The sequence below is a fragment of the Opisthocomus hoazin genome, chromosome 7, assembly GCF_030867145.1.
Source record: "Opisthocomus hoazin isolate bOpiHoa1 chromosome 7, bOpiHoa1.hap1, whole genome shotgun sequence".
NCBI classification, from domain to species: domain Eukaryota; kingdom Metazoa; phylum Chordata; class Aves; order Opisthocomiformes; family Opisthocomidae; genus Opisthocomus; species Opisthocomus hoazin.
In genome coordinates this window covers 21,215,483-21,242,089 of record NC_134420.1, presented here as the reverse complement: position 1 = coordinate 21,242,089, position 26,607 = coordinate 21,215,483, and the positions used below count along the sequence as shown (strand labels likewise).

General features: G+C 39.1%; 1 protein-coding gene across 9 annotated transcripts in view; it reads right to left on the bottom strand.

The window, feature by feature from the left end:
• The window catches only part of PLEKHA7 (pleckstrin homology domain containing A7), a 187,896-nt gene that overhangs the window by 123,473 nt on the left and 37,816 nt on the right, over positions 1-26,607 (bottom strand). The window contains exon 1 of one of the 9 annotated variants that reach the window (XM_075425441.1): positions 11,017-11,035. The exons of the other annotated variants lie outside the window; for them this stretch is intronic. The gene's annotated coding sequence lies outside the window, so the exon portion shown is untranslated. Of the gene's footprint in view, positions 1-11,016; positions 11,036-26,607 lie in introns of those variants that run through there. 9 annotated transcript variants of the gene reach the window in all.

Below are 26,607 nucleotides of genomic sequence, written 5' to 3'. Positions count from 1 at the left end.
TGCTGCAAGCAATCTGAAATATTCTTGATAAAATATTTTTAGTACCAACTCCAGCATATTAAAACCAGTTGAAGGTCATTATAAGGATGAAAAAAAATACAGTTCAGACACAGGAAAGATAACAAATTCACCCCTAAAACTACACAAAATATTTCGAGAACTCCGTGCTTAAATCAGTCCAAGATTAATTGTTTATATCTATCATCATAATGTCTTGTAATCTGAGCATTTAAAAAAAAGAAACAATGTATCCGTTGATCCTTGGATTATGTCTACTGAACTACTAAAAGCAGGGTGATTTAGTTAAAGACAGAAACATTGTATATATAGTTTTAATCAAGTTTACACCATCTCAGCCTCCTTGAAGAAATATTTAATTTACTTAATTAGACAGATGGCACTTTTTATTATACTTCTATTTGTTAACTGCACTTAAGAAATTTAATTTGCATAGCAAAACTTTTTCATTTGCTAGGTCAATTCATGCGCCACTAAATAAGAATTCAGCACTACAAACTAGAGAAGAGATAAATCTAACCTATTCTCTGAAATGTAAATATTTCATACTAGTCTTTTTAAACAGTAACTGTTGATTCTGTGTTGGTGTAAGAACTTATTTTATCTATTTAATTTTGGCATGTTCTTTGGTACGTCACTTGATTTCAGAAAAAAAATAATGCTAAAGAATCTTTTATATTGTTATATTCTTTTGATTTCCATTATCATACACAATCTTGAAATGGAAGAAATTAAACTTAACCATTACATTATACAATACACAACACACATTTGAATCACAGTCACAGACTGCACAGAATTCTAAAACAACGAGATTTATGGAAACACAAAAAAATGAAATACCTAAATGCACTAGGAATGGCAGTGTGCAACATAACAGGGGCCACACACTTTTCAAGGGCATGGGATGCATTTCTACGCAAAACAGAGGCGGCAAACAGGTTAAAACATACACTGACTTACACACACAAATAAAAATCACTAATTATATTTTGATTAATCTTCTGAAGCCTGTGAAATGATTCACATTTACAACACCTGACTAACCTCAGGTGCTTTGCCAACAGGGAAGAGGTATTTTTTTTTCATGTATTCATTCCACCCATCCCCCTCCACCCCCAAACAACAAGGATAAAAATGCAAAGGACACAGACTCACACCTGGACAATAACACCTATGACTCGCCATTATAAGAAAGAGCTAGAAGTTTTCTAAGATGAGGCTTGATTTCATGCGCAACTGAGCTTTTGATCGCTAGAGAAATTTCATTACTTCAGAAGGTATTACAAATACTTCCAACTCTCCATCCCTCCTAACAAAATCTCTCTAAACAGTTTTGAAATTATTCAAATATTTATTCTCTAAGAGTTAATCATCAATTTGAAGGCAAAGTCCACAATGCCCAAGAAACAACCCTACCCTTCTCACAAAACCTGTGAGATCTTTCACAAACCTGGAATGTAAGTAAGGAGAGCGATCCAGTGTTAACAGCATGTGCCAGGAATAGCCTACATTCACTGCCCCTAATTATTTAAGATAACAGTACTCAAATTTCAGGCAGGTATTCTAACCGCAAAGAAAACTTTGAAAAACACAGCACTAAAACATTGCACATTTAAAGTTACAGGACAGAAAACTCAAAAGGGTCAGGACAAGAGCAGTACAAAATCCTTATATTACCTCAGGCATTTAATACACAAAGCACAGGAAAAAAATACAGGGTTTCAAATGAAACATTACAATCTTTTTGCAAGGACTGAACACTGATACATACCAAAGATAATACTTTTTCATAGCACCGTTTACAGACCATCAGCTTCAGTCAGTCATTAACTGCTCTCACGATTAAGCCTGAAGCATTCATAAGCATTCAAAAGTGAAGCAGTCATTAAAAAGCACCACGCTCGCCCTGTCCCCGTTTGCTGAAAAAAATCATTAATGCCTTCCCTCCTCTCTTTCTGCCTAGGGAAAGAAAGGGGAGGGAAGAAGATTAGAGCAGAATACCACCCACCTCATTGCCATCATTTCCTCCCAACGGGTCATCCACACCTAGAAAAAGGACTAAAACCAGTCTCTAAATCGGTTTCAGTGCTTCAGACCGGCTTGAGAGACACAAACCATAATTAGCTCACTTTATACAACCGATGCAAGTTTGAACATTTAATGTTAGTTGATTTTACACCGATGTTAAAACCACTCGCCCCTGGAGATGCCCTAGTATGACCACATCCACTTGGTGCCATCATTCTTTCACGTATTTCAAGATAAAGCCAATAAATTTGAATGCCAAATATCAAGAAACCATAACTATGATATTATATCCCAGACAAACCCTAAAACAAGGAAACTGATGTTTTAATAGCATTGCATTCTTTTAATTAGCTCTCAACATTAGTCCTTGGCCATACAACCTCTGTGGCTGAGATGACAGCAGCTTTGCATAATTACGTTTGCAGACAATCACCTTCCAGGATTCCTCCCATCTAGAGCAAGTTAATCATCTTGATGTATAAAGCCAAATTAAATATGATCGTTCAAGAAAATATCCCTCCTCAGATTAATTACTCGAAGCAAAGCAGAAAGAGTTATTTCAAGAATGATTTTAATGGAATTTCTTATAAAACTGGAGCACTTTCGGGATAGGTGGATTAAATCTGTAAATTTCTCTCCAGAGGTATGAATCAAAAATCTCTGCAGTTGTGTGAGATATTAAGTTTATTAAAAGACCCTTGACATGTTCCATGACTCCTCCTTCAAAGTAACTAAATTATCAGGAATTATTACGCTGTATTTTAAAACTGCCTTCAAAATACTGACTATCACAAAATGACTTCTGGTCCAATCGCTTCAAGAAATTTAAAACTTTTCTGCGAAAAACTTCCACAAAAACCAATCAAGACAACTCACTCGTGGTAACTAAATTTTGTCTCAACAATATGCTATGTTAAAACAATTATCTAACATGTTATGCTAATTTAAGTAGGTCACACTGTTTCTATTAGATTTGCCTTAAAGCTCTTCCTAATAAATCTAGTTGCAAAAGAAGTGTTTGCCTTATTTTCTCTGAAAAGCTGTTCATGTAGAATTATTTATTAGACAATTCACCGTCTTTGAGAGACTCAACACATTCTCTGCCAGTTATATCAAAGCACAAAAGATGTATTTTATATTAATTTTGTTATGCTGCAGATACACAGAGAAGCCTTTGTGAAAATATCATTTACATCTTCATTTACATCTACACAACTGAAATTCTTTCCATATTTGGGAGGAGAAGAGGGCTGAAAGGGGATGTTATTTATCATGAAGCTGCTATGACTTTACTTTCGTCGTTGAAACGCTCTTCGCACCTCCCATGATCTTTGCTGTTATCTGTATTTGTGTTACGGCTGTGCTCAAGAGAGCAATATGCAAGGCATGACACAAAATCAGAAGTCCATCTTTATAGCTTAAGCACATATCAGTTATATTTACATATAGTATTCATTTAAAAATAAAAATGTTTCAATTGAAAAAAAAAGCAACACAAACAATAAAAGGCAAAAGTGTCATGCTCTTTTTATTAAGGGATATAATTTTTAAAAGATAAAAGAAAATAAAAATCTTTAAAACTGCAGGCCTTCTGTTTTCTTTCCAGTTCGCCAAACGTACGTGTGAGAAACTAAACTTTTCCTTAAGCTTTCATTTTACTCATCACCACAGTATCAAAAATTTTGAAGTTTGGAAATGTTCCCTTTACTCCTTATTTACCTTATAAATGAGATAGGAAAATACATGCAAAGAAGTTGTTCTAGGAGTAAATGCTACAAAAATCTAGAATTTATAAGGGACTTCGAGCAACCTGATCTAGTGGAAGGTGTCTCTGCCCATGGCAGGAGGGTTGGGACTAGATGATCTTTAAGGTCTCTTCCAACCCAAACCATTCTATGATTCTATGAAGTACCTCCAGTAAAACCTAACAGAAGATGAGATCTAGCAACTAAGTGACAATCTTTCCTAATCCAACATTTGTTTTTAACTATTTTACATTTAACTGCAGGTGATCACAAAGTTTAAAAAAATAAAAACACACTGATCTCTGCTTACTACAAAATATTTTAAGCTGGAATCATAATATTAGTCAGTCACCAATAACTTCTACTTGCTTTGAAATAATATTTACACAATGTTCCATCAGCAAATATATCCCAGACAGTACTTCCTAGGGGTAGCAAACTTAAAACTAGAAACAAGCACATACAAGGTTTAGAGCAGCATCAGAAAGAAGCTGTTGTGTTTCAGCTGCACCGTGCTGACAAACTTTTATTCTTCTACTTTATACAAATGTAACAGCAATTACTCACATAGCCTGACACCAGTTCCCACAAACTACATGGGGCAGAAGGGGATAAATTTCTTCCTGCAGTGCTACACATAACTGTTGAAATCCCAGCGTGCTGTCCTTCTGGTCACTTTTCAGAATCAGCCATGAATGCCTTCTCCATGTTGAGCTACCAGTGAAATAAACTCTTACAATCCCTGGCTGCCAGGCGGTTTTTTGCCTGTAGAAAGTTTTAATCAACACGTCTGCTAAATAATGTTTTTTAGATTGCTCTATCCAATTATTTTGGAGATTTAAGCAACTACTTCCTTTCCCAGATTCTCCCAGCTCACTTTATCACAACTTCACCATCCTGGTGACTCTCTGTTTTTTTTCCTCTGTCCGTTTTTCAAAGACTCCTTGTGATCTCCCCAATATTTCAGCTGCTGCTGCTTCTGTCCCTGACACCATCTGAAGTTAGGAACTGTCTATAACATGAAAACTTCTTCTCATATTCAGGCACTCGCAAACCAGAATTTCTTCATACAAGACTAAAAAATCCTGACCATTCCTAAAGGAAGTATTTCTTCTCAACCTGTTTCAAGCTTTATTTCGGCTTTATGGAAAATGCTGAGTTTCCTATCTTTACCCCTCATTCAAAAATCAGGTATGTCTCATGAAGTACACAACTTTTTACGTGCTAATTTTAAACTCTAAAAGGGAATAGCTGATAAATATGCTACAAAAAAAAAAAAAAAATCACATGAAATAGGACCAGCACTTCCCCCAGCATTTAGATTCAACAAGCAAAGTATCTCAAACTTACTACACAGTTACTCTATTACATCTAAGTGGTTTTCTCACTTAAAAAAGGGGAGACAGGTTAGTCTTTAAACTAATGATGAAAAAAAAGAAATATTAAGCATAAAATGAGACACAACTTCCAAATTTCCAGAGGGATACTATAATAAGTCAATAGAAGGGAACCTTAAATTATGGGATCTATGTTATTGATGCCCTTTAAAGAGGAAAGAACAAGATTACACATAAAATGCCTATGACGATTTGTGCATCTGTTCTCCAGTTTTGTTACATCATCTAAAATGGAATAGACCCAAGGAAGTATCAACACGCTAAACAGCTTTACACATTGAGAAATACTTTGAAGCCATGTGAAGCTGTGTGAACAGCTTTCATAAGGTTTAAGTTTTTGGCACAGAAAAGCTAAGTTTGTAAGAACCTCAAATTAAAATTATAATGGCTCTAGAAGTATTTGAAGACACACAAAAAACTCCGGTGGACTTCTCTAGACCAAGAAAACATTTGCCCTCATGCATGACGTGTTTGGTACCATAATGAAATTACAGTTGGAATACCAGAGACTGTGAAACTACTGCTCTCTTAAGTATATGATACTTGAAATTCCTATTTATTCCTGATCTAACATCCTAAAATGTTAAAGCCATTCCCAGTTTACTTGTATTCCAACAGATTAATTTTGCCATCTAAGACAGAGAAAAGCACTGCAATTCCATTTCAGATGCTTCCAAGGGTTTGTTCTGCTTAAACATACATCATAAACTTCACACCATAAATGATGTGTTATTCTCGATTTTTCTTTCTGCATTACAGGCTAAAAACAGTATAATAAGGATCTAGAAGACCACAGATGTCCTGTGGTCTTTAATTCAAAATGTCAGAAATGTCAGAAGGCATATATACTGCAGGCTTCACTGGATGCAATTTAAAAAAAAAAAAAAAACAAAAAAAAAAACCTTCAAAAGTGGTGAAACCTGAACACCAGACCTACCCACATGCACTTTTACACTGCACCTTATTTCCAAATGCTTGTGCTTGAAAGAGTTTTAAAGATTTATTATTTTTTCAACTAATTTAATTATCAAGAATATGCTATTAATTCTGTAGACATACTCAAGGAAATTTAAAAGGAGCTTCAACAGTCTTAACTTTGAATTGTTTAAATGATGAACAAGTACTACAGTGTGGAAGCAGCTACTTGTAATAAAATTTCCTCATGATGGCAGCAAAAACCATTCTGATGAAGGCTAAATGACAATTCACCTTCCTACTCATACAAAACAGTGAGATCTGAACTGCTCTAGAAATAGCATTCACTACTTCTCATTTTCTCCCTCTTCACATTGCTATTTCTACACTTCTTTACAGTCTTATTTCGTCTCCAGAATTCCATAGGAGTAGTATTCTACTTCACACATGTAATTTATCAAGAAAGAAGAGGTATCACCCTACGGAGTATTTTGACAAGTGACATGTAAGTTTATGCATTTACCCCATACGCTCCATTAGATTTTGTACCATTTGTATATTCTATTCTGAAAAGTCTCTGACAACTGCACAATCTATGAATTTGCATTAATCACTAAGTTGAGGCTTCAATCAAGATCTATGAAGTTCTTCTGAAGAATGATTTTCCATCACGTTCTGTTTGATTTATGTTTCTGCATTACAAAGAGGACAATACCATGACTTCGAAGATCACATTATTTTCTTGGAAGTAACAGTAATTCCAAAATCAGCCACAAGGATTCTGAAAATCTTCCCATTTTATCTTATCGAGCTTCCACAGTATATAAATTAAAGATTTATAGCCAGTTGTATACTTTTAAAAGGTATGAAATTGAGTTGAAAACCTACATAGATTGTCATCTTCTAAATAATTATATCAATTAAGTCTGTGTTGATTAAGAATAGATTTAAGATTACAAAGATCACCATGCTTGGAAAGACTTTGTTTAAAGGCTATTACTAGCGCAATTCACTCCTTTCAGACTGTGCTGCAAGCCAGGCATTGATTGCTGAGGTTACTACCTCCAAAAACTCATCACCTCACACACCAAAAGGTCAGACAATGTCCCCCTCTGATCAGCCACTGTAACTGTACACATAGTTGTTTCTTAACTCAGTTCTATAAAAATTTTTGAAAACTATGCCATAGATTATAAAGTAACCCAAGACCACTGATGCACCTGGTTAGGAAGAGTTATGCTGGCTGATGCAAAGGGACAGTAAAATCCTGGGGGAGAAAAGTCAGGCAAGTAAGAATGAGTGAACACCTCAATCTCCTGCTTACTTGCAAGTTTCGTATCTGTCTACAGCCTTTAAAAGTGCACTAAGCACCCACCTGTTTCTCTCTTAGAACACCTGCAGAGAGTTTAAACATCAGAAATGCATCTTTATATATTTCATCTTCATACCACTGACTAGTCATGCTTAAATACACCTGAAAACCTTACCAATTTGTAGTTTTACACCACCTCTGATTAATCACCAACTGCTAAAAGGAAGTAAACTTGAGACTCCATCAAACTGAAGATAAACTGCCACTCACCCTGTTTCTAGATGTTAATAAAGACCGAAAGAACACACATTCAGAAGCAAAAAACAAAATCAGTCCGCTTTAGATAAAATAGAAGCTAGAAGAAACACAAATGAGAATTTCTAACCCATGACATGCAGAATGGATGTATTCGTCCTAGAAATTCAGCTGGCAGCACATGTTGCAATACTACAGCCTGCACAAGTTGGCAGCTGACAGGACTTGGCATTCCTGGACAGAGCAAACACACACGCTTGCACACAGATGTAACAGCCAAAAGGAGCAGTGAAGGCTTTTTTGGCTGTAGTTCAGCTTTTCCTTAACTATCTTTTTAAATTTCTTGGCAGTTTTATCTCCACTACAGTAAGGAGCATGGTTAACACTCATTTTCTCAAATCAGGTTCAGATTACACTGACTGAAAAGATGGAATATATCTTAATTTGAGTGTTTACAATAACAAGGTCAAAACAAAACAGCAGCATCTTTGATTTTAAGCAATATACTCACTGCATAGCAAACAGACATTTACCACATCAATGAAAAAGCAGCTTTATAATGAAAGCCCATCTCCTGAACATTTATGGTTTCTAGCAGAATTATTATTCCTCCAGAAACCTCCCATTTTCTTCTCCAAACATCCTTACAGTACACCTACTTTGGCCATGACAGAAGCAGAGCTTTACCAGATTTTCCTTGCTAACAGGATTCTTCAAATGCGCAACAAAGATTGGGAACAGCTGGAGCTTCAGGAGAGGATTGACTCATTACCAGTCGCAATAAACAGAACCAATGAAGCAGAGGAAAAAGCCATCCAAAAGTTCTCCATCTAAAAGAAAAGTTACTAGGTTTAAAAATCACAGCCCAAAAATCAAGATTGTGCTGCTGGTATGTCCATTTGTGTGTCTTATTATACCACAACAACAATGTAATAATAGAAGTCTTATACAAATTTACAGCTTTTTGTTTCTTTAAGTAATGTTAGTTTAATTCAAGAAACACGATGAGGTCAATTGAGTTATGTGAAAGAACTACCCAGATGTAATTAGAAACCACAACTTCCACTGTTTTCAGCAAGGCACTTCTTCAAACATATAATGAAATATTCATGGCCATATTGTGACAGAAGAGCCTACAACCAACTTAAAAGCAGAAAGACGAATTGCCTGACCCTGTCAATTAAAAAAGAAAAAAAAAAATCCAATATAAAGGTGTATTTGGCAAGACAAACTTTCACTCTCAAATTGTTTTTTCCTCTAGATTTGTCTCACATTATTAGAGACTAGCAGAAAATACTAATTTTTACAGACATGCAACTGTGCAATAAATAAACCATGAAGAAATTTTTTTCCATTATCAGACAAAAGGTTTCACACAGAGGAGACAGAGTTGCACCCAAGTTTAAGTAAAACAAACAAAAAAAAATTTACTTTTAAAAAGCAAGGGAAATAGAACATTCAAAATTAGATCCAAAGCACGACCCAACAACTAAAAGTACAGAATTGCAGAGATAATGCAGAACGTATATCCGACAATAAACTGATTCGTATGCAGGAGGTACCCTAGCACAAGTCGCTATTGTAACACAGCAATGAAAAAGACAAAATTCAATGCAGGATACATCACGACAGGTATTTCCAGAAGAGACAAGGAACTATTTTAAGCAGTCTTTCAATGTAAGTGTTTCAGCAAGACTTTACCAAGAATATCATGCACCATTCTAGATAATCCAGATTTAGAAAACATCAAATAGGTGCGTGTAAAAAGGAGGACTTTATCTGGGAAAGAGGTCAGGATGCATCAGGTACCCTGTCATTTGCAACAAGCTAGGGCACATCTACTTTGTGAAACATAGCACAAGGCAGAGAAATTTGAGCTAAAGCAAGCCAGGTTAGTGTCTGCACCAGACTGACTGAAGATGGAACACTACAAGACATCCGATAGCCCAGGAAGACCACCATGCAGACACGACTATACTGCTTTTGGCTGAAAACTAATGCCTCTGACTTGCCTTGTGCTACACAGGTATGTGAATTGGGCCTCGTGCTCAATCCACTGCACAGTGTAGACCTGCTTTAACATGTAGCTTATTCAGCCCTTTATTTTGTAGTGTGTAGGACTGCTCTGTTTAAAAACAAACAACCAGTAATACCAGAGAAGGGAAAGTTGCCTTCGCCAAACAACAGTAATAGCAGCACACCAACAGATACTTGATTGCCACTAGTTCATACAAGTGAGAATTTAAAAGAGAGTTCCCAAAATGTCTTTACTTCTAACACAATCTGGTAGGTACCAGAAAAAGGAAGAAAAAAACCCCAAACAAACAAAGATAAAAAAGCAGATGAAAATTCATCAGTCGATGAGATCATTTGAATGAAGTGGTGAAAATCAGAAGATATGACTGAGTTAATACCTGCTTGCACACACCAGCCTACTGTCACAAAAATTAGAAAAAGTTAATTCATACATTTACTAGTATTTCATAACACTGTTCAAGCAAGGAATTCATGGTTGTTCGTAGATATCAATAAGTATTTCGGATTCTACCATATCTCCAACGCCATGAAACTGCTCCAATTGTGCAAACACCTACTTGCGTACTTCAAAACTTCTGAATCGAGAATATTCAAAAGAAGTCTTTGATCTGCAGCATACCAGAATATAATCTGAGTTTACCATGCTAAGGTACTATGCAAATTAGGATTTAACTCTACATTCCACCACCCCACCCCCCTTTTTTCTTACACTGCCCTTTAAACAAACAGTAAGCAAGAGCTAGCAACCATTACTGTAGCGCAGAGGTCAGCAAATTCTTAAAACTTTAAGTCACGTTTTAGTTTGCTGAAAAAAACATAATTTTCCCATGTCACAAAGGTATTACATTATGTAATACTTCAAAACTGCTTAAATTCTGAAAACAATTACTTTACGTCCAGAATAGTCTACTTATACACAGGGGGATTGGTTCCACTACTTCAGCCTTCCCACAAAGCTTTAACTGGGCAATGCACGTTTCTTGGATCAAGAGAGTTCAACACTTGTCCAGTTGGATGTCTTCCTCAGCTAGGAAGCAACTCTTTTTTTTTTTAATTAACATACATTAGGTTATCTAGTAAAAACTAACCAAGTGCTAATCATCTTCCCTCTGTGGTCTCTTCAGCCCAGCAACAGAATCTGACCTGAACTCCTGCCTCCATCAGTCTGATTCCAGCAATGGCACTGGAATCTCCTCCTTCCTCCCCTCCAACCAGGTGAATGACAAGGGCATCAGAAGTTGGGTATTTTCTTCTTGCTGGCAAAGTAGGGCCTCAACTATCCTACACAATTTCATTAAGAATATACCTTCTGACACGATCCTGACTTCAGAATGTCAGGAATCCAAGCTTCCTCTGGAATCATCAGATTATCCCAGAAGTAGAAAATCCATTTTGTTGCAGTTCAACCCATACAGTCAGGATGCCTGATCTGCTGAGAGAAAGATGTTAAAAGCTTCAATGACCAAACTACATCTAGACAAAAGAAGAAATCCCTGCTTCATCCATAAAAGTACAACTAGCAATACCCAAAATCTTGCCTCAGACTAATCCGAGGACGACTTAAGTGTATAAGCCTTACCCCTTCCCAGTGAAGAATCACAGAGACATAGAAAAGCCTAGACTGGAAGGGGTTTCAGGTCCAACCTTCTGCTGAAAGCAAGGCCATAGATTAGATGATGCAGAGTCATCCAAACTGAGTCTTGAATACCTCCAGTAAGGGAGATTCCACCCCTCATCAAGGCAACCTGCTCCAATGCTTAATTGTTCTCATAATGAAGAAACACCTTTCCCGGCTGATCCGGGATGATAGTGAAGGCTTGTGAATGCTATACTTCAGTGGTAGAGAGTTGCGCTTATACAGCCCCTTCAAGCCCCAAAGCACCCAAGCACAATCCTTAACACGCACAGGCTTTCTTAGGTGTACATTTGTCACAAGCAGGAGGAAAAGAGGATAGATTCGCTAAGGTCTTACCTATGCTAGAAATAAATACTATGTTAAATGAAACATTAATATAGTTTTAGCCAATTCAACATAAGTACCAGACTTGGCCTTAGAACAGCTGACAAGGACAATCACACTAGGATATATCTGGCTAAGAGGCACTTGCTCATCAGGACATCAGCAAGAAGAGTAATGTATAGCGGCATCAGTCAGGGAGATACACATTTCCAGTATTTTGGACCAGCCTTGCCTTTAACCTAACTAAAAGGCTTTGGTAGGCAGTCAAGAGTTGCCATTGGCAAACAGAGGTGATCTTTAACATACTTGCTAAGACCTCGACTCCTGCAATCCTGTAATGACTTAAGAATGCCTGCTTTCACCTTATAAAGATGTTCCTAATACTCATAGTTTAACAGAGAAAAAATAGGCCCTAAAGAGGCTCAGGAAACAGATATAAATATGTGCTTACAAAGAGCAAGAGCCCAGTAAACCTAGAAAACATTAAGCAATTCTACATGAGGCGTATAGATTCCAGCCATTCTACTGTACTCCACACATAAATTATAATAAGGTTCACAAATACGTTAAGAATCCTCTTTTTTGCATTTTACTCAGATTTTCAGAACTCTTAAACCCTAACCGTTTCCTTTGTGTGTTCTTTTACCTTCCCCCCAACAAAACTTCAGAATTTGACCTTGTAGAGACTGTAGCTCAAAATTAGTTTAAATAAGAACAAGTGAAATTCTTTTGCTTCGTTTCTCAACTGCTCTATCTATCCCCCATTTCCATTCCTCTGATTTATAATATATACTCATAAATATAAGCAAGACATCTCAACTGTAGACATAAACAGTTTAAAAACTTCAATTCCAGTTCTATATAGCTTATAAACAGACACCCAACAGCACTTCTATAAAAAGACCTGATCCAGTTGCTGTAACTAGTATGAACAAACAAAGGCTATTCAGTGATTTTCTCACAAAGCTGTCTCAATCCTTCACAATGACGATCAAAATGCACACATGTAAAACTAACCAGCTGAGCCAAGCACAGCAAGGTCTTGAAGAATTAGAGCAAGACAAGCACAGACACCTGCACAGGCATTTCTAACTTCAGTGTAACCTGGCTTGAAGTTTTGCTATAGCATCACTGACGGTAACAGGGGTTTGATTAAAAAAAAACAGGACAGTTTTTTGAAAGCGTAAATGTTTCCTTACAAATAATGTAGTTTATACACAGAAAAGCACAATAATGGAGATTTCAATAAGCATTTCTCTTACAGAGCTCTCTACCATTTTTTGACCACATATACACGAAAAAATCATATATACCAAGCATTCATCTTCTATGTTTGTCACATATACAAAGTTCCATACTTGTACTACATTATATAAGCAAACTGAGACAGAACAAATGAGCACTTTTTGCACTAGTGCTACAAGATGCTAAAACACAGACTTGCCTTTAAGGCTGTTGATTTACCACACTTTTATAGACATTCTTCACAACATAGAACTACAGAGGAAACCAATGCAAAAGCTGACCAAAAGCCATGCTTAATAAACCTTCTAAATTTACTACAAAAGACAGTTTCAAACAACAGCAGACTGGAGGGCAGAGCTGCCCTTTGGAGGGCTCTTGACAGGCAGGAGAAAGATGCTGACAGAAATCTCATGATATTCAACAAAGTCAGACGAGGGCTCATACACTGGCGATGGAATAAGCCCATACAGCAGTAAAGGTTAGAAGCCAACTGGCTAGAAAACAGCTTTGTACAAATGGACCTAGGGGTCCTCATGAAGCAGTTGAACATAATTTCTTTATTACACAATTTTCATTCCAGATCTTGACCTCTCCACTGCATTACAACAGGGAAATGCAGAAGACCAAAAGAGACACAATCTATACCAAGCGATCATTACACCCTTTTAAGTTTTCTAAAACAAGCAATATCAGGAAAGCAGGGGAAAGGAACAGATAGCCCTTGTCTCAAAACCACCAACTAGCATTTCAAAATAAGATGGTTCACTGGCAAGGACTGACACGCTCTTGCATAAAAGCACAAGCTGACAAAAACAATTACGGAAGACTCGACCTACTTTGCCGACTGGAAGTTCCTTGTCCCTATCAACTGGAAACAAGTCTGACAAAAGGTTCCGCTTCTGTGGTTTCCAAAAAGACCCTCTTCACACACATTGCTCCTTTGGTACTTTGGCTGCATTCCCCAGAAGACTAGCACACTTCCACTATTTTCAAGCAACCAAGTGTTCACATTTGGAATAAGGATGAAGCTTTACCAAAGACAGAAACGCAAAAGTAAAATTACACTATTGACGCCCATTGCCCATCTGCGAGAGGTACAAACATCGAGCTCTCTGAAGCATGAAGATTTACAAGTTATTCCTATTTTCAAAATCTATGATGCTCCTCCAAAACAGGCTTGGATAAGAATCTTTGAAATTACATTGCAATTTCAGTATTGATGTTCTCCCAATGTTTCAGGAATACTCATGAACCCTAGATATGACCACACAACACTGCATTCTACAGATTCATCAAGACATTTTCTTGGCTTAGACTTGTGTTCTTTAAACCATACTTCTAAACATCAATTTTTATACTCTTCCTGTCATTTCTGAAGACAGATTTTGTCTAAATTTGATTATCTTATTTGCTTCTGTAATTTTATTAAATTCTTTCTGAACTACTTTTGTAATATTGAAAATTCTAGCCCCTCATCAAAATAGAGACCCTTAAAATAACTGTCATCTTGGATTAATTACAATCTGATATTTCCAGTCAGGAAGAACTGTCGAGAACAGCATGCATGACGGGCAGATCTTTAGGAAACCCGTCAGCCCTATAGAAAGTTTTTACTCTTACATTAGACAGTATTCTATTATTTAGAAATCCTCACAGCTGATACACTGGAGCTTAAATTTGTAACTATATGTCTCACTGATTACATGCCATAAATCACCACTACATTCTACCCATACAGTTTCTTTCTGGACATAAAGTTACTGTTACCAACTCTCCCCCTCCCAAAAAAACACAAACATAGACTCGCTTTGTCAAATACAACTTTTAGGACTTAACAAGTATTTTGGTAAGGTCTGTTATAAAAAGCCCAAACAAACAAAACAACGCACAAAACCCCAAAAACCAACTCACAATTCCTATGCTCTTTGTTGAATTTCTTTAAGATATAGAAGTAGGACAACATCCATATTCACCACCTCAAGTTAGAAACATGAGCTTGTTTTGCCATCCGTGGAAACTATTTTGCAGCTAGTCAATACCACAAAGATCAATAAACCCAATAACAGGCTTCCTTCCTAGACCTTTGCAAATAACACCACATTAGCATAAAAAGCAGACAGTAGAAGATGGCAGATTAGCTGCAGTTTGCAACATGACTACATAAACATCTGAAGAACAATAAACAATTCATCTTATTCAAATTGATCATTTCAATTTGCTCACCAAGAACTATATATGGTCATGTAATCCTACTGCTTTCTGGGATACACAGAGGGATGCCTCCTGTAATTTGGTTTAAGCCACAAATACTTCAAGAACCCTCTCTAGCAGCACAATCCTACCCTCTACCTTGTCAATAAATGTCTTCTGTTGAACTGTAGCAAAGACACACCATCTTGCAGGAACGGCTCCCTTGTATACATCTTTACAACTAAGCTGGTCTTTCTCGAAGCTGTTAAGCAACACATTTTGTTAAATGTCATACCAAGTGCATTCCATGAGATGGAATGTACTTGGTGTCCCTGCAGAAACCACGTCCTCCCACCACAGCTGTAGATTTGAATGTTCCTTTGTATTCCTTGTTTGGCAAAAAGGACAAAAATATCCAATTTTTTTACCAAAGTAACTCTCCATGCCCCAAGACAACGGTTTGGCATTTTGCAAAGTTCTTGAAAAGGTAATTTACTCAGTTTCCCAATCTCAAAGGGCAGCAAAATAAATCAAAGGCTAAGTACTATCACATCTGCCCAGGAAAGTCTATGTACCATAAATATCGATAAGAACTTACCAGTGATCTAGCCTCGATGTCTTAGGTGCATATCCTTATATAATGCTCAGACTCCATAAATGGTACTTTAAAGCCTAAGCTATGTTAAAAGTATGCAAAGCTTTATTCAAAACTCCGCAAGACATTCACTGTCTATAAGCATTTGTAAAGTGCCTGTTTTTTAAAACAAAAGCTTAATGCTCTTCCAGTAAAGCTTCAGCATAGATGTTGTTTATCAACTTGGTAATTTCTCCTATCTCTGTCAAGGCATTTTTGGCATAGTAACTTTATTTCAAAGTTCACATGAAATCCAAGGTAAGCTTTCACAGGTGAAACTATTTAATTATACCTTGCTTTTATTTAACTGAAGCTATTTTAGTTCTGCTCAGTGATGTGACAGGCATAAGAAACAAAGATTAGGTAAGAGGTATTTAAGAAAACAAATATTTTAAAAAGTAAACTAAAATTGATTACTTCAGATGGGAAATGTATAAACCAAACTCTTTAAGGATGACTGCCAAATCTCCAGGAACATCTAGTCTCCTGGGAGGTCTAAATCTCCAAGATGTGCTCTATTTAATTCTCATCTGCCGTGAAATTCCACTGAGTGTATAATTTTCTAAAGAGCTCAAGTCCAACTAAGACCCCATCGCTACTGAAAGGAACAGTCTCACCCCCTGCCTTCGCAATGCTTCCTCTGCCCCGGCACTGGTGCTCATGCAGCCACGCAGCAAAGGGAAGGGCAAGTTACTCAGCTGCAATCGCTCTCTCATGGGATGTGTTTTTCAGCTACATCAAAGAAGTGAGCTGGAGCATCAGGCTGCTGCTAAACAAGTGTTCCAGCTCTGGTCAGGAAAGGGCTGCAAACGAAAGATACAGTGGAAACGTTTGCATCCCTTTCACTGGCAGCTCATTTTTAGATTAATTTAAATCCCTTATGAAACTTATTAGCTAGCCAATTTGCGTTCTTCTCATCCACAGCAATCAGAACAGGACTTCACACCTTTTTCTTCTATGAAAGCGAAGAAGTTGAATTAATTGGCCTGTAATTCAGCCATGCAGGAATCCAAAGCTCACCAAAATCAGTAAGCTTCAGATTAGACCTTTAATGACCTAGAGCAGTGAAAGCACATAATTTACTTTTCTTGTTCTTTGTTTCTACAGAATGCTCACAAACAGGCACATGTTAATTCCTTTGACTCTTCCACTCCCACGCACTGGATATAAGCAGCCCACTGTTTGGTGGCAACAACTACTTCAACCAAGCACATACTAACACCCTAATAAAAACAGTAACCTATGAAAGACATTCCTGCCAAGTTTTAAGAAGCAACAAGAATCTTTTCAGGGCACCATTTAAAACATCTCAAAACACACAATGCATATGCCTATGCTGGGGTGAGGGGAGCGGACCTGGGAAACGGTACCAAACAGAAGACAAAAGTACAAAACTACACAAGGTCAGTTGTTTTCAAAAGTCTTGGTTCTTCTCCCCATATATTTTATAACCTGAAAAAAGCAAACAAAGACACCTATTGAAGTTAAGAAATGGAGAAGAGTTTTTTAATAATATAACTTCCAAAATAAGCACTGCAGTACCCTTAATGGATAACTCCGGTTCTTTGTCTTTCACTTAGATACTCTGCTGACAGTATTTTGTTTGCTGTTTGGAATTTGAAAGCTCACAACATCTATTGTCACAACTGAGAAGCAAAACTAGGGACTTTGTTGAACAGCTTAATTGTATGCAGACAGAATACATTTTAGAGCCAAACTGAACATAGAAAAAAAGAAAGATATCTGAATCTGTGTTGAGACTTTATTTAGAATCAAAACTTTGATTAATCCCAGACAGTATCTCAACTAAATAAGAAAAAATCAGGAAATGTTACAGCATAGAAGCAACCATCCACTTGGAAAGAATAACATGAGTTTTAAAAAAGCCAACACTACTGTTTTCTTCTATAAGTATTTATTATTCCATCAGTCCCAGACCAGTAGGAAGCTGAAAACACTGCCTAGCAAGTAGAAAGTTCTCCTCTTTGGACACAAATTGACAAGCCCAAAAATTGACAAGTGGGTATTAGGATCTTTACTGAAAGCATTTAAGAAAGAAAAGTTCTTTACCCAGAACAGCTCCAGAGGTAAGCAACTTTTCTAGTCCTGTACCGGAAGACCTAACAGCAACCAGGTACTGGCTGCATAACAAATTGGTAGAAAGCAGCTGCACAGTAAGTTTCCACATAATACGTGGCGTGGGATTCACTTCTTGTATCTCTGAACATCAACAGCTGAGGTACTCACTGCATGGCAGTCCACTGCATTTCACAGCGGAAAGAAAGGGAATTTGGGGAACAATTCATCTCATCTATTTTAGATATCAACTTCAAGACAGGTGAAGTTGCCTTAGAAATGTCTGTCTTCTCCTACCTATAAATGAACCTGAAAGTGACTTTCTCAGGTGTCATCTATGTTACAGATAAGTACAACTGGACAAAAAGTAAATTTGTGTATGATTTCCTGCTAATGGCCTCAAGACCATAACAAATACACAATACTTGCATGGAAGTACCAAAGAAAAGCCATGGGTGAAGCATATCACATCACAAATTTGGCTGAGCTTGCTAAATGGGCAATCATCTAATAACTGCAAGCCCAAAGGCAGTTTGATGGATGCCATACCTTTCAGAAGACAGACGTTTTGTTTTACATACTTATTCTTTTGGCAGCTGCGATCTCATGGTCTTATCGGGACACAGGGCTTCTGGACACCTTTAGCACAATCCCTCTTTCCTGTCTTACGAGGTAAGAAACCCCGTAAGAATACCATGAACGTGCTTTCAGCATTCTTGGTAAACACATCCCTAGAAACTACCCACTGTAAAAATGTAGAGCAGTTCTAAAACACAGCCTTAGTGAACAAAATTGCATAAGGAATGAAAGATACTAAAAGGCAGAACCAAAACTGTACTTGCACTAAAGTAGCACTCAACAATTAAGCAGCATGGTTAAAAACTGATCCTACTTAATTCTTCATGAACACTTTGCTTCTTTATGCTAAACAAACTGCAGCAGAATCAAAAAGCATTTAAATTATTAGAGGTATCTGTATTTATGAAGTCTAGTGTAGAAATATGTCTCATATGGTAATGCATAGGACAAAAAAATTTGGGATTATTCTTCTCAATTTACATTTTTTAATGTAACTGTATTATCTGCCTTTATATACGTACATATGTATACTTGTATTTACATACCTGTTATATACATTCCTGTACATAAGTATTCTGCTAATTCTTCTGTTTATTCTCAGACTGTACTGGACAGATTTATAAGCTAAAATATTAATTACCAAAGTAATTTATTAAAGCAATAGCTATTGTTCTTCAGCCAAGATCAGCATACTGTTGAATACAGAATCACAGAATCACAGAATAGTAGGGGTTGGAAGGGACCTCTGTGGGTCATCTAGTCCAACCCCCCTGCCCAAGCAGGGTCACCTACAGCAGGCTGCACAGGACCACGTCCAGGCGGGTCTTGAATATCTCCAGAGAAGGAGACTCCACAACCTCCCTGCGCAGCCTGTTCCAGTGCTCCATCACCCTCAGAGGGAAGAAGTTCTTCCTCATGTTCAGACGGAACTTCCTGTGCCTCAGTTTGTGCCCGTTGCCCCTTGTCCTGTCACTGGGCACCACTGAAAAGAGCTTGGCCCCATCCTCCTGACACCCACCCTTGAGATATTTATAAGCATTTATTAGGTCCCCTCGCAGCCTTCTCTTCTTCAGGCTGAACAAGCACAGCTCCCTCAGCCTCTCCTCGTAGGGGAGATGTTCCAGTCCCCTCATCATCCTTGTAGCCCTTCGCTGGACTCTCTCCAGTAGCTCTTCATCTTTCTTGAACTGGGGAGCCCAGAACTGGACAGAGTACTCCAGATGGGGCCTCACCAGGGCACTGTAGAGGGGAAGGAGAACCTCCCTCGACCTGCTGGCCACACTCTTCTTGATGCACCCCAGGATTCCATTGGCCTTCTTGGCAGCCAGGGCACACTGCCGGCTCACGGTTAACCTGTCGTCCACTAGGACACCCAGGTCCCTCTCCACAGAGCTGCTCTCCAGCAGGTCCGCCCCAAGCCTATACTGGTGCATGAGGTTGTTCCTCCCCACGTGCAGGACCCTGCATTTGCCTTTTTTGAACCTCATCAGGTTCCTCTCTGCCCAGCTTTCCAGCCTGTCCAGGTCACGCTGAATGGCAGCACAGCCTTCCGGTGTGTCTACCACACCTCCCAGTTTGGTGTCATCAGCAAACTTGCTGAGGGTACATTCTAACTCTTCATCCAGGTCGTTGATGAAGAAGTTAAACAAGACTGGGCCCAGTACTGACCCCTGAGGAACACCACTTGTTACCAGCCTCCAACTAGACTCAGCGCCGCTGACGACAACCCTCTGAGTTCTGCCATTCAGCCAGTTCTCAATCCACTTCACTGACCACTCATCCAGCCCACACTTTCTCAGCTTCCCTAGGAGGATATCATGGGAGACTGTGTCGAAAGCCTTGCTGAAGTCAAGGTAGACAACATCCACGGCTCTCCCTTCGTCTACCCAGCTAGTCATGCCATCGAGAAAGCTATTAGATTGGTCAGGCATGATTTCCACTTGGTGAATCCATGCTGACTACTCCTGATAACCTTCTTTTCCTCCACTTGCTTGATGATGACCTCCAGGCTAAGCTGCTCCATCAGCTTTCCCAGGATGGAGGTGAGGCTGACCGGCCTGTAGTTCCCTGGGTCCTCCTTCTTGCCCTTTTTGAAGATTGGAGTGACAGTGGCCTTTCTCCAGTCCTCGGGCAACTCTCCTGTCCTCCAGGACCTCTCAAAGATGATGGAGAGTGGCTCGGCAATGACATCCGCCAGCTCTCTCAGCACTCGTGGGTGCATTCCATCGGGGCCCATGGATTTGTGGACGTCCAGATTGCTTAAGCGATCTCTCACACAGTCCTCCTCGACCAAGGGAAAGTCATCCTCTTTGTAGGCTTCTTCTCTTACCTCCGGGGCCTGGGATTCCTGAGGGCCAGTCTTAGCACTGAAGACTGAAGCAAAGAAGGCATTCAGTAGCTCTGCCTTCTCTGCATCCTCCGTCACCAGGACACCCGCCTCATTCAGCAGCGGCCCCACATTGTCCCTAGCCTTTCTTTTGCTGATGATGTAGTTGAAGAAGCCCTTCTTGTTGTTTTTGACATCCCTTGCCAGCTTCAATTCCAGGTGAGCCTTGGCCTTCCTCGTCGCATCCCTGCACGCTCTCACCACGTTTCTGTACTCTTCCCAAGTGGCCTGCCCCTCTTTCCACATTCCATGGACCTTTCTCTTCTGCCTGATCTCTGCTAGAAGCTCCTTGTTTAACCACGCAGGTCTCCTGCCTCCTTTGCTAGATTTCTTTCTCAGGGGGATGCATTGCTCCTGTGCATGGAAGAAGTGTTGCTTAAAGAGCGACCAGCACTCATGGACCCCCCTGCCTTCGAGAGCCCTGGCCCACGGGATTCTTCCCAGTAGCTCCTTGAAGAGGGCAGAGTCAGCCCTCCTGAGGTCCAGGGTTTTGATCCTGCTTATCGCCCTGCTTCCTCCACGCAGGATCCTGAACTCAACCATTTCATGGTCACTGCAGCCGAGTCTACCTCCGACCTTCACATCCTCTACCAGTCCCTCCTTGTTTGTTAACACAAGGTCCAGCAGCGCGCCTTTCCTTGTTGGTTCCTCCACCACTTGCATCAGAAAGTTATCATCGATGCTCTGTAGGAACCTCCTGGATTGCGCCTGCCTAGCTGTATGGTCTTCCCAGCTGATGTCAGGGTGGTTGAAGTCCCCCAAGAGAACCAGGGCCTGTGACTGTGAGGCTGCTTGCAGCTGCCTGTAGAAGGCCTCATCAACCTCCTCCTCCTGGTCAGGTGGCCTGTAGTACACACCCACCGTAATGTCACCCTTAAATACCCTCAAATCATACAGTACTGATTCTGATACACATACAAGTACACAACATTCATTGAATATCTGGAAGTTTTTCTCTCATAAACAATATATGTATAGTACAAAAAAACAAAAATTAAACAAATACAGAGATACTGAAGACACTAACACTTAGATTAGAGCCTTCAGGCTCACATTGTGTTAGGAATATCCAAGAACATAATGGAAGTAGACACCATTAGAACTAATCTACGCAAAATCTGAAAATTCATTTAAATGATCAAATTGTTATCACAAGAAAGTCCAGCCAAGGACCATTTATCCATCTTCTAAGGCAGGACTGCAGCTTGTGTTGCACCAGCAGGGAGTACAGTGGTCATGTATAGCAGGACTCCAGTCTGGAAAGGATTTAAAACAGGAAGGCATTACGTATTGTGTAACTTCCAAATACACATGGAGAGATTACACTGCATTACAATTTGACTATTTGATTCTATCTGTAACAAAGTCACCTACAGTATTCAAAGGAGCCTGTTCAAACTTCAGAGTTAAAAAAAAAAAAGAAAAAACAACATTTAGTCACCACACTGAAGGAAAAGATAACTAAACTTATCTAGTTTGGAATGACATTGTTTAAAATATTATTAATCAAAAAATTTGGGGGTGAGAGGGCGAAGAGGAATCTGCAGGTAGTGAGAGAGGGAAGAAAAAAAAAAACCAAGAAACAAATAGAGAATAACGAATACTCTGCCTGATCAATAAATCTCGCCCTATATACCTCCCACTTTCACTTTATTTTTCCAACAGAGATGCGTACAAAACATATAACAAGCATGAATAAAAACTGCCCAAAGCTTAGTTAAAAATAGAAGAATATTGGTTCTAGGACAGTTCCCCAAATACCCTTCTGTCCCTTATTCTACTTACTGCGAACCTCCACAAAAATCCAGAACTATCCTGGCAACCACAGGCTTTTTGCTACAATTTCCACGTAGCCTAAAACCTTCACTCTCTATTAAAATGTTTGGCTATGCTAAAGTAAGGTATTTTCTATACAGACAGAAATTCTGTTTCTTTTATAAAAAATTTAAAATGCAGAACTGACAGCCAGGCATTCCCAGTTTTAATATATTCCCTAGCATACTTGAGAAACAGTTAAACGGCAGGAGAAATGCATGTCAAGAATGTAAACACATGCAAAAATGAATCTATAACAAGCCCAGGTTTTATGAGACTGTAACTACATTCATTTTCAAGACGTTCAGCTTTTTATATAAACCCATTTGAGTGACCCATTATTTAGAATTCCTCATTTTCCATCCATTAAAATTTCACTTATGAATACTTCTCACAACTGTCAGCACACTCAGCTTACTCAAAAGGCTACTGTTCAAAGTTCATATAAAAGGAAAAGATACAGATACTGTGGGTTTACCATAGAAACAGTTTCTGGAAAAAGTCAAGGGATGAGATCTAAAGCTGACAGAATAAAGCCTCTAATTATCATTCAGTGGATCATCAAAGTATACTAATTTATTAGAGTGCAAGTAAACTTTATGTTCTTCAGTTTTCCTCTACTTCCCACACAATTTTTGCCTCCTGTCTTCACATATACTTGCTAATGCTCACTATTTATAGGTAATTTGGTAGAAGACCCGTCACAACAGATGACACACGTTCTGGCAAAACATCATATGCAAGGAGGACTCAGCAGAGCGAAGGGTGGTGGGATCTCAAAAGCATAGTTTGAAAATCAGTACCTCGGTTATAAACAAGATATGAGGTTCTCAAACCACCAACTTTGACTTTCAGTTAAAGAGATGAGCACTTCAGTGATCATTTTAGGAGAGCAACAGGCACCTCCGTAGCTACAGAATTAATAGGAAGAAATGCTATAAAACATCCTATTCCTTTATATTGTAACATTTTCCTGTGTGTTTCCTTCCATGTGTAGGCTCAGTCTATACTGTTCTGACTTACTGATACCTTTTCTGTCTTTGCTAGATTCTCAGCTTTCTTGTCCTGGAGGGTTACTCGATGTAGGCCACTGAGGTCCAGCACTTCCCAACACAAATCAGACCACTGTTTACACATTCCTACATTTCTTCTGTGTGGCCGCTGAATACAGTATCTCCATTACTTTTTCAGCTGATTACAACTCAGATAACTGAATGGAACTTACGAAGCACACATAATGAGAGTTAATCATATTCACGTGATGCAACTGAATTTTTGGTCACACAAAATCTCAGTTATTGTTAACAATTACACAGACCTAGCAAATCCTTATGTACACAGCCACAAGTATACTACCACAACATTAAAGAGGTAAGACAGGACACATACGCACATCAGTACTACCATAAGGCATACTAATCTAAACCATGGCAAGACGGTTTCCCTAAGTCTTCTACACAAAATTAAATGCACGTATAGAAAACTAACATACTGTCTTTCTACAAAGTTTTAGACTAGGATCTAATTACATAAGAAACATATATGGTTATTACAGTCTGCAGAAATAAACAGCCATAACTATTTTCTTACTTTAAGTTGTTTAGCTATATAAATTTGATCATTTTAAGTACTGACAGAAGCCCAACTCCAGTAAGTTTCAAAATTGTGAACAATCTATCATCTAATTTCATTATTTAGCTTAAAAACAAAAGGCCTAAACAAATATCTCACAATGGATGACCAGTTTCAATATTATCTGCTAAAGAAATTTCATTTTCTAAAAAGGTCCTACCAAGGTCACTAGGTGAATCATCACCAAATGATGTTTATATCCATTAACCAATCTAGACATTATCTGTTAAATTTCAAGATCTCCCCTGCCATAATTATGATGAGGGAAACAGGCCAGCAAATGCAATTGCCCCATCTATAACAGTGTATATGGCTACTGTATAGACACTGGACACTTTGTGCCAAATGTAATAAACAATGTGGTGGCAAAGTAAATACATGTGCTAAGTAATAGGAAAAGCAACTTCTATTGGTTTTAACAACTTCATTATTCAGCTTTTTATTAGATATTTGTAGAATAGACTTTATAAACAAGCAAAGCTTTGATATATATGTTGTTATTAATTGTTCTGGTTTTGTTCTATTACTTTAAGTGCAGAAATTGCAAGCCATTCATACATTCAAGAAATAAAAGCAAAGATATGGAGCAGATCCTTCTCGAAACTATGCTAAGGCACGTGGAAAATAAGGAGGTGATTGGTGACAGCCAGCATGGCTTCAATAAGGGCAAATCCTGCCTGACAAATTTGGTGGCCTTCTACGACGGGCTGACTGCATTGGTGGATAACGGAAGAGCAACTGATGTCATCTACCTGGCCTTGAGCAAAGCATTTGACATTGTCCCACAGGACATCCTTGTCTCTAAACTGGAAAGACATGGATTTGATGGATGGACCACTCAATGGATAAGGAATTGGCTGGATGGTCACACTCAAAGAGTTGTGGTCAATGGCTTGATGTCCAAGTGGAGACCAGTGACAAGTGGCATTCCTCAGGGGTCTGTACTGGGACTGGTGCTGTTTAACATCTTTGTTGGCGACATGGACAGTGGGACTGAGTGCACCCTCAGCAAGTCTAATGATGACATCAAGCTGTGTGATGCGGTCAACATGACTGAGGGAAGGGATGCCACTCCGAGGGACCTTGACAGGCTTCAGAGGTGGGCCTGGGAGAACCTCATGAAGTTCAGCACGGCCAAGTGTAAGGTCCTGCACATGGGTTGGGGCAATCCCAAGCACAGATACAGGCTGGGGGACGAAGGGATTGAGAGCAGTCCTGCCAAGAAGGACTTGGGGGTACTGGTTGACAAGAAGTTCAACATGACCTGGCAGTGTGCACTCACAGGCCAGAAGGCCAACTGTATCCCAGGCTGCATCAAAAGCAGCATGGACAGCAGGTCAAGGCAGGTGATTCTGCCCCTCTACTTTGCTCTGGTGAGATCCCACCTGGAGTCCTGCGTCTAGCTCTGGAGCCCTCAGCACAGGAAAGACATGGACCTGTTGGAGCGGGGCCAGAGGAGGGCCACAAAGATGATCCGAGGGCTGGAGCACCTCTGCTATGAGGAAAGGCTGAGAGCGTTGGGGCTGTTCAGCTTGGAGAAGAGAAGGCTCCGGGGAGACCTTATTGCAGCCTTCCAGTACCTGCAGAGGGCCTACAAGAAAGCTGGAGAGGGACTTTTTACACGGGCATGTAGTGATAGGACAAGGGGTAATGGCTTCAAGCTGCAAGTGAGCAGATTTGGATTTGATGCAAGAAAGAAATTCTTTACAATGAGGGTGGTAAGGCACTGGAGCAGGTTGCCCAGAGAAGCTGTGGCTGCCCCCTCCCTGGCAGTGTTCAAGGCCAGGCTGGACGAGGCTTTGAGCAACCTGGTCTAGTGGTGTCCCTGTCAATAGTAGGGGGGCTGGAACTAGATGATCTTTAAGGCCTCTTCGGACCAAAACTATTCTATGATTCTATGGTAGTTCCAGTCAAATGTATATTATCTCCAGGTTAAATTAAACTGTCCTCCCTTTCTTTCTCCTTTTCAAAACCCTGGACTGTCATACATAGAGGATTTTACAAAAATACAATGCCTATGGTAAAGTACTGTACTCTCCACACCAAACAATTATGTCTGCAACAGAATGGCAGCACATGACATTCAAACGCGCTGCAGGTAAGAACATGAGCATCATAGCCAAATTAACACTCCCAGGATTTGGCCCTGGCTTTCAACCACAAAGCAGACATGCTCTAGTTGTACCCTGTAATGCTGCATTGTTTGTTTTGAACACTACTGTATTCTTTCCACACCAAGTAATACAGCAATGGCAAAAGTAAAGTAGGGACTAACGTTTATTCATTTATAGACCAGTATACAGCTGAGTAATCTCTAACAATTTCTTGGACAAGCTCATGTCCAAACATTGTATGATTAGGAACAGTCACTCACATTCTA